Source organism: Neovison vison, chromosome 13 (assembly GCF_020171115.1).
Source record: "Neovison vison isolate M4711 chromosome 13, ASM_NN_V1, whole genome shotgun sequence".
In the NCBI taxonomy this organism is placed as follows: domain Eukaryota; kingdom Metazoa; phylum Chordata; class Mammalia; order Carnivora; family Mustelidae; genus Neogale; species Neogale vison.
This window is the reverse complement of record NC_058103.1, coordinates 57,147,368-57,156,293: the sequence shown is the minus strand read 5'-3', so window position 1 is coordinate 57,156,293 and position 8,926 is coordinate 57,147,368.

Below are 8,926 nucleotides of genomic sequence, written 5' to 3'. Positions count from 1 at the left end.
AGTGAGCTCTCAACTTGGGCTTACCTTGAACTGGTCACAGGCAGGGTGAGCTTGGAGCGCAGCCAAAGGCCACAGAGACGGAAGTGACTGGGCGCTTTTCTCCAAGTGTGAGCGATTGAGCACTTTCCTCCAAGCGCAATCAGAGGCCTGGGAGATGGGGGCGGTTGGGCGCTTTTCTCTGAGGGCGCACTGAGGAGAGGAACTGCGAGCTCTCGGCTCCTCCAGGCCAGAGATTGGGAGGCTGCCATCTTCATTCCCATCCTCCGGAACTCTACAGAAAGCGCTCAGGGAACAAAAGCTCCTGAAAGCAAACCCGAGAGGATTACTTAGCCTGGCCCCTGGTAAGGGTGGTGCAATTCTGCCTGGGGCAAAGACACTTGAGAATCACTACAACAGGCCCCTCCCCCAGAAGATCAACAAGAAACCCAGTCAAGACCAACTTCACTCACCAAAGAGAACAGCAGAATTCCAAAGGAGGAGAAAGCAAATCTTATCTGGACAAAATGACAAGGCGGAAAAACTCACCACAAAAAAAAGAGCAAGAGGCAGTACTGAGGGCTGGGGACCTAATCAATACAGTCATTGGTAATATGACAGATCTAGGGTTCAGAATGACGATTCTCAAGGTTCTAGCCCGCCTTGAAAAAGGCATAGAAGATATTAAAGAAACCCTCTCCAGAGAGATAAAAGCCCTTTCTGGAGAAATAAAAGAACTAAAATCTAACCAAGTTGAAATCAAAAAAGCTATTAATGAGGTGCAATCAAAAATGGAAGCTCTTACTGCTAGGATAAATGGGGCAGAAGAAAGAATTAGTGACATAGAAGACCAAATGATAGAGAATAAAGAAGCTGAGCAAAAGAGAGACAAACAAATACTGGACCATGAGGAGAGAATTCGAGAGATAAGTGACACCATAAGACAACACAACATTAGAATAATTGGGATTCCAGAAGAAGAAGAAAGAGAGAGGGGAGCAGAAGGTATATTGGAGAGAAATATTGTAGAGAATTTCCCTAATATGGCAAAGGGAACAAACATCAAAATCCAAGAGATGCTAAGAACACCCCTCAAAATCAATAAAAATAGGTTCACACCTCGTCACCTGTAAAATTTACAAGTCTTAGCAACAAAGAGAAAATCCTGAAAGCAGTCTGGGAAAAGAAGTCTGTACCATACATGGGTAAAAACATTAGACTGGCAGTGGACCTATCCACAGAGACCTGGCAGGCCAGAAAGAGCTGGCATGATCTATTCAGAGCACTAAATGAGAAAAATATGCAGCCAAGAATACTGTATCAAGCTAGGCTATCATTGAAAATAGAAGGAGAGATAAAAAGCTTCCAAGACAAACAAAAACTAAAAGAATTTGCAAACACCAAACCAGCTTTACAGGAAATATTGAAAGGGGTCCCCTAAACAAAGAGAGACCCTAAAAGTAGTAGACCAGAAAGAAACAGAGATGATATACAGTAACAGTCACCTTACAAGCAATACAGTGGCACTAAATTCATATCTCTCAATAGTTACCCTGAATGTTAATGGGCTAAATACTGCAATCAAGAGATACAGGGTATCAGAATGGATAAAAAACCAAAATCCATCAATATGCTGCCTACAAGAAACTCATTTTAGACCCTGAGACACCTCCAGATTTAAAGTGAGGGGTGAAAAACAATGTACAATGCTAATGGACATGAGAAGAAAGCTGGGGTGGCAATCCTTATATCAGATCAATTAGATTTTAAGCCAAAGACTATAATAAGGGATGAGGAAGGACACTATATCATACTCAAAGGGTCTGTCCAACAAGAAGACCTAACAATTTTAAATATCTATGCCCCTAACATGGGAGCAGCCAACTATATAAACCAATTAATAACAAAATCAAAGAAATACATCGACAATAATACAATAATAGTAGGGGACCTCAACACTCCCCTCACTGAAATGGGCAGATCATCTAAGCAAAAGATCAACAAGGAAATAAAGGCCTTAAAAGACACACTGGACCAGAGGGACATCACAGATATATTCAAGCATTCCATCCCAAAACAACAGAATACACATTCTTCTCTAGTGCACATGGAACATTCTCCAGAATAGACCATATCCTGGGTCATAAATCAGGTCTCAAATGGTGTCAAAAGATTGGGATCATCCCCTCCATATTTTCAGACCACATGCTCTGAAGCTAGAACTCAATCACAAGAGGAAATTTGGAAAGAACCCAAATACATGGAGACTAAACAGCATCCTTCTAAAAAATGAATGGATCAACCAGGAAATTGAAGAAGAATTGAAAAAATCCATGGAAACAAATGATAATGAAAACACAATGGTTCAAAATCCGTGGGACACAACAAAGGCAGTCCTGAGAGGAAAATATATAGCAGTACAAGCCTTTCTCAAGAAACAAGAAAGGCCCCAGGTGCACAACCTAACCCTACACCTAAAGGAGCTGGAGAAAGAACAAGAAAGAAACCCTAAACCCAGCAGGAGAAGAGAAATCATAAAGATCAGAGCAGAAATCAATGAAATAGAAAATAAGAAAAAAAACAATAGAACCAATCAAAGAAACTAGGAGCTGGTTCTTTGAAAGAATTAATAAGATTGACAAACCCCTGGCCAGACTTATCAAGAAAGAGAAAGGACCCAAATAAATAAAATCATAAATGAAAGAGGAGAAATCACAACCAACACCAAAGAAATATAAACAATTATAAGAACATACTATGAGCAACTCTACGTCAACAAATTTGACAATCTGGAAGAAATGGATACATTTCTAGAGACATATAAACTACCACAACTGAAGCAGGAAGAAACAGAAAACCTGAACAGACCCATAACCAGTAAGGAGATTGAAACAGTCATCAAAAATCTCCAAAAAAAGTCCAGGGCCAGACGGCTTCCCAGGGGAATTCTACCAAACATTTAAAGAAGAATTAATTCCCATTCTCCTGAAACTGTTCCAAAAAATAGAAATGGAAGGAAAACTTCCAAACTCATTTTATGAGGCCAGCATCACCTTGATCCCAAAACCAGACAAGGATCCCATCAAAAAAGAGAACTACAGACCAATATCCTTGATGAACACAGATGCAAAAATTCTCACCAAAATACTGGCCAATAGGATCCAACAGTACATTAAAAGCCTTACTCACCATGACCAAGTAGGATTTATTCCAGGGCTGCAAAGTTGGTTCAACATTCGCAAATCAATCAATGTAATACAATACATTAATAAAAGAATAAGAACCATATGATACTCTAAATAGATGCTGAAAAATCATTTGACAAAATGCAGCATCTCTTCCTGATTAAAACTCTTCAAAAGTCTAGGGATAAAGGGCACATACCTCAATATTATCAAAGCCATCTATGAAAAAACACTGCAAGTATCATTCTCAAGGGAAAAAAGCTGAAAGGTTTTCCGCTAAGGTCAGGAACATGGCAAGGATGTCCATTATCACCACTGATGTTCAACATAGTACTAGAGGTCCTAGCCTCAGCAATCAGACAATATAAAGAAAATAAAGGCATCCAAATCGGCAAAGAAGAAGTCAAACTATCACTCTTTGCAGATGATACGACACTATATGTGGAAAACCCAAAAGGCTCTACTCCAAAACTGCTAGAACGTGCACAAAAATTCATTAAAGTGTCAGGATATAAAGTCAATGCACAGAAATCAGTTGCATTTCTTTACACTAACAGCAAGACAGAAGGAAGAGAAATTAAGGAGTCAATCCCATTTACAATTGCACCCAAAATTATAAAATACCTAGGAATAAACCTAACCAAGAGGCAAAGAATCTATACTCAGAAAACTATAAAGTAGGCATGAAATACTGAGGAAGATACAAAGAAATAGAAAAATGTTGCATGCTCCTGGATTAGAAGAATAAATATTGTGAAAATGCCTATTCTACCTAAAGCAATCTACACATTTAATGCAATCTCTATCAAAATCCCATCCATTTTTTTTCAAAGAAATAGAACAAACAATCCTAAAATTTATATCGAACCAGAAAAGACCTCGAATAGCCAAAGGAATATTGAAAAAGAAAGCCAAAGTTGGTGGCATCACAATTCCAGACTTCAAGCTCTATTACAAAGCTGTCATCATCAAGACAGTATGGTACTGGCACAAAAACAGACACATAGTTCAATGCAACAGAATAGAGTGCCCTGAAATAGACCCTCAACTCTATGGTCAAGTAATCTTCGACAGAGCAGGAAGGAATGTCCAATGGAAAAAAGCCTCTTCAACAAATGGTGTTGGGAAAATTGGACAGTCACATGCAGAAAAATGAAATTGGACTATTTCCTTACACCACACACAAAAATAGACTCAAAATGGATGAAGGACCTCAATGTGAGAAAGGAATCCATCAACATCCTTGAGGAGAACACAGGCAGCAAACTCTTTGACCTCAACTGCAGCAACTTCTTCCTAGGAACATTGCCAAAGACAACAGAAGTAAGGGTAAAAATGAACTATTGGGATTTCATCAAGGTCAAAGACTATTGCACAGCAAAGGAAACAGTGAACAAAACCAAAAGACAACTGACAGAATGGGAGAAGATATTTGCAAATGACATATCAGATAAAGGGCTAGTATCCAAAATCTATAAAGAGCTTAGCAAACTCAATACCCAAAGAACAAATAATCCAATCAAGAAATGGGCAGAAGACATGAACAGACATTTCTGCAAAGAAGACATCCAGATGGCCAACAGACACATGAAAAAGTGCTCCATATCACTCGGCATCAGGGAAATACAAATCAAAACCACAATGAGATACCACCTCACACCAGTCAGAATGGCTAAAATTAACAAGCCAAGAAATGATAGATGCTGGCGAGGATATGGAGAGAGGGGAACCCTCCTGAACTGTTGGTGGGAAGTGGGAGGCTTGGGGGGTAGGAAAAGAAAAAATGAAAGAAGATGGGATTGGGAGGGAGACAAACCACAAAAGACTCAATCTCAAAAAACAGACTGAGGGTTGCTGGGGGGAGGGGGGACAGAAGAGGGTCGTGGGGATATGGACACTGGGGAGGGTATGTGCTATGATGAGTGCTGCAAAATGTGTAAACCTGGCGATTCACAGACCTGTACCCCTGAGGATAAAAATACATTATATGTTTATTTAAAAAAAAAATTAAAAAAAAAAAAAAAGTCAATGCCACGGACCACCTGGGTAGCTCAGTCTTGGTTAAGCGTCTGCCTTTGGCTCAGGTCATGGTTTCAGGGTCCTGGAATCAAGCCCTGCATCAGTGTAGAGCCTGCTTCTCTTTCACATTCTCCCTCTGTGCTCTCTCTCTCTGTCTAATAAATAAATAAAATCTTTAAAAAATAAAAGTCAATGACACAAAAGCTTGACTCCATGCTAGGGAGATTTTATGAATCATGGAATTATTAAATTGTAGATAAAGCCTATCAACTTCACCTAGTGATTTAGATAATATGATTTAGTTTTCATTCCCCTATACTCTGCTTTACAAGTTTTTCTAATGACCTATTGAGAGACTAAGTCAAATTCCATTTACTCTCTCTCATTGAAGTCAATCAATTAGTATTTTTTCCCCACAACTTTTATATATCTTCCTCATGTTGAAAGAAATGATATCCTATTTTAGAGGTAATAATTTTATATTGCATATATTTTTATTTCAAAAATTTTTTATTATCTAATATTTGTTACTCTATTTTAAATGCTACAAAAACATAATTAGTTAATTTGAATATACAACAACAATACTTTTATGGAATGAAATCCCAGATACTAACTTATAAAATATCTGTCTTTTCTTCCATGTGTTTTGTATACTTTCTCTTAAATGGAAAGCTGCAAGTGAGTAAGGAAAGCACTGGGTCCTTGATATTCCCAGAAGAAGATTACAATTTATGAGTTACTTTAGTCTTCAGCAGTTTCTCCTCTATTTTTGCTAAAGCCCATATGCAATATGACCAATTGATTATGGCTCTCCTCCCTCCTGGCCCAGGACATATATTTTTCAACCACAAGCTGAAAAAGAAAACAACTCCTTTATTTTGAAAAATTCTTCGCAGAATTGCTACGATCTACCTCAACTTTGTCACTCACTGCTTGGTGCAGCCACATATGCCTGTGGTTCCTAATTCTGGTCTCATCAGTCACCTTCTTAGTAGAACAGGAACAATCATGCAGCCTCAAGACGTTTGGCTTGCAGTGCAGAAATAATTGAGCTACCATATATTTTCTGTTCCTTTTAAGTACTTATACAGTGGCAACTGCAATTTAATTCCACTAATTCACATTATTAAAGAATAACTAAAAACAAAAAGTAAAATCATGACTACATCAGTTGTTCTATATTACCACATACATAACCAATTACCCCAAATTCTGTGGCTTAAAATAGCACACACCATTATCATCCCACGGTTTCTGGGTTGGGAGTCTTGGCATAGTGTGGCTAGATCTCTGCTTGCGGTCTCACAGATTTCTGTCAAGATATTGGCTGGGCTGAGTTTCACTAGGCACTGGCCTGGGAAAGAATCTGCTTTTACTCATCCAAGTTATTAGAAGAAGAAATTCCTTTAGGTTTGAATGACTGAGGGCTCCAGCTGTTTGCTGGCTATGGCTAAAAGCCACCTTCAGATCCCAGAGACCAATCATAGTTCCTTATGGCTCTATTCAGTTTCTGGCCACAAGGACTTCCTCAACATAGCTGCTTCATCAAACCAACAAGGATAATCTTCCACTGCAGTCTGCAATGATAAAGTCTTATATATGAAGTTTTATATATAATAAGTCACCAAAGGAGGGACATCCCTATGTCCCCTGTAGAAGTGTCACATTCTGTCGCCTAGAAGCAATTCACATATACTGCGTGCCCACAGTGTGGACTCTAGGAGTTGGTAAATCATTTGGGTGGGGGAGGGCATCTCACAGTCTGTTCATCACAATGATGCTCATACAAATATAAATGTTTCAAAGATTTTAGTGAGTTCATTAGTATTTTAACTGGTTCAGAGTAGAATTGAGAGAAAAGCACTTATACAGTCAGATAAGGAACGCTGGAATGAATTTACGAATCAATGCAAAACTTCATGAATCTATCTGGTCAATAGCCACAGGGCACTGAGTCAGATACAATCTATATTTCTGCGAAAAAAAATCATCTGTACTCTTGGCTTTCAAAAACTGATAGCTGTCTAGCTCATAAACAAGTGATTGTGCAGTAACTCAGGGCAAAGAAAGAAGCAGAACCTCCACGGAGTCAGATGCCCCAGCAGAAAAGAAACCCAACCAAGAATTCTTTCATCCATTTCAAAATCCTTGAACTTTGGGTTTTTTTATTTTTCCTTCTTTACAGCACCCACTCTTCCCCTGTGATTGTAATAATCTCAAATAGACAATTTTTTTCAAAAATCGGGCTGATCTTGGGGTGCCTGGGTGGCTCAGTGGGTTAAAGCCTCTGCCTTCAGCTCAGGTCATGATCCCAGAGTCCTGGAATCGAGCCCACATCAAGCTCTCTGCTCAGCAGGGAGCCTGCTTCCTCCTCTCTCCCTCTCTGCCTGCCTCTCTGCCTACTTGTGATCTCTCTCTGTCAAATAAATAAATAAAATCTTAAAAAAAAATCAGGCTGATCTCATCTGATTTGTACTGATATTTACATAGGTACAGCAAAAGTACTGATCAATTGTATAGACCTCCTTGAGTTCGTTTTCCAAATCTAGAGTCCTAGAATATTGAACAATTAATAAATTCATAAAATTACCTTCTGTCTGGAAGTTTCCATAAGGAACCTCACTTTGGATTTATAAAAAGTCTCTATTATTTGCAATAATGAGACCAGGAGCTGAATCCAGAAACTCCACAAATTTTACCTTTAAATTTGGGTGAATCACTCTATTTTAGAGGTTGTCAAAATATTCTAAATTTCCTGGTCCTATGAAACTTCCTTACCACCTGCCAGGCTGGGACACCATAAACAAGGCACCAGGATAGTTTTTCCAGAAGGACTTTATAGACATTCCCTCCTTAAGTTTAGCTAAACTTGCTTCTTAATGGTGCTTGTCAAAACTAATTAAAGAAACGTCATTTTCAAATATGATAAACTACTATGATCTAAGTTGTACGATCAATTTATCCAATTAGATCATGGAAAAGAGAAAGACAGATGCTTTCTGAATGTACGCACACAACTACATTGCTATGAAAAGTAAGAAGATTTAATAAAAATGTTTATGATTTCTTGGGTGTCACAGTGAGTCATCTGGGTTTACAAAAGCAAAGTCACTGCATTGAAATGGGGTAACTTAAAAAGAAAAGAACTTTCTTATATTTATAGAAAATAGAACATTAAGACAGAATCAACAATATTCCAAGCAAATAACCACAATAAAATTCCCTTTGTCGGTTTAATCAGCCTTATGTATTTAGCTCCTCTTATGCTATATCTGGACTTAGGAGGACCCGAATGTAAAACTGTCTTCTTCTTAATTAAAAGGAATCTTGAAAATTCTGATTCAGCCTACTGATAGTCTAAATATTATCTGAACAATGTCAGCTCAGAAGCTACAAAGAGAGGTTCATTTTTGAAGTGTCAATGCTTTTAAGTACCTATTACTGTCTCTTTTGGGGGAGTTTTGGGATTATCCTTCTTTGTTAAAGATAAAACTGGTCAGCAGATAATAGCAAGGTATCTAGCACATAGCAGAGTAAAACAAATAACCTTTGTGCCAGAGACAAAATCCCTACAGTTTTTTCTATGATTTCTTTTCTAAGGATAAATTTCAAATGTGAGAAATCTGATTATGATTCATAAAAAGGTTAATACAACTGACAAGGAAATCTGTTTCTGTGGCATAAGGAATAGAGATAAGGAAACTATTCCCACCAAAATTCTGACAAAATATCTCTAAAAATAA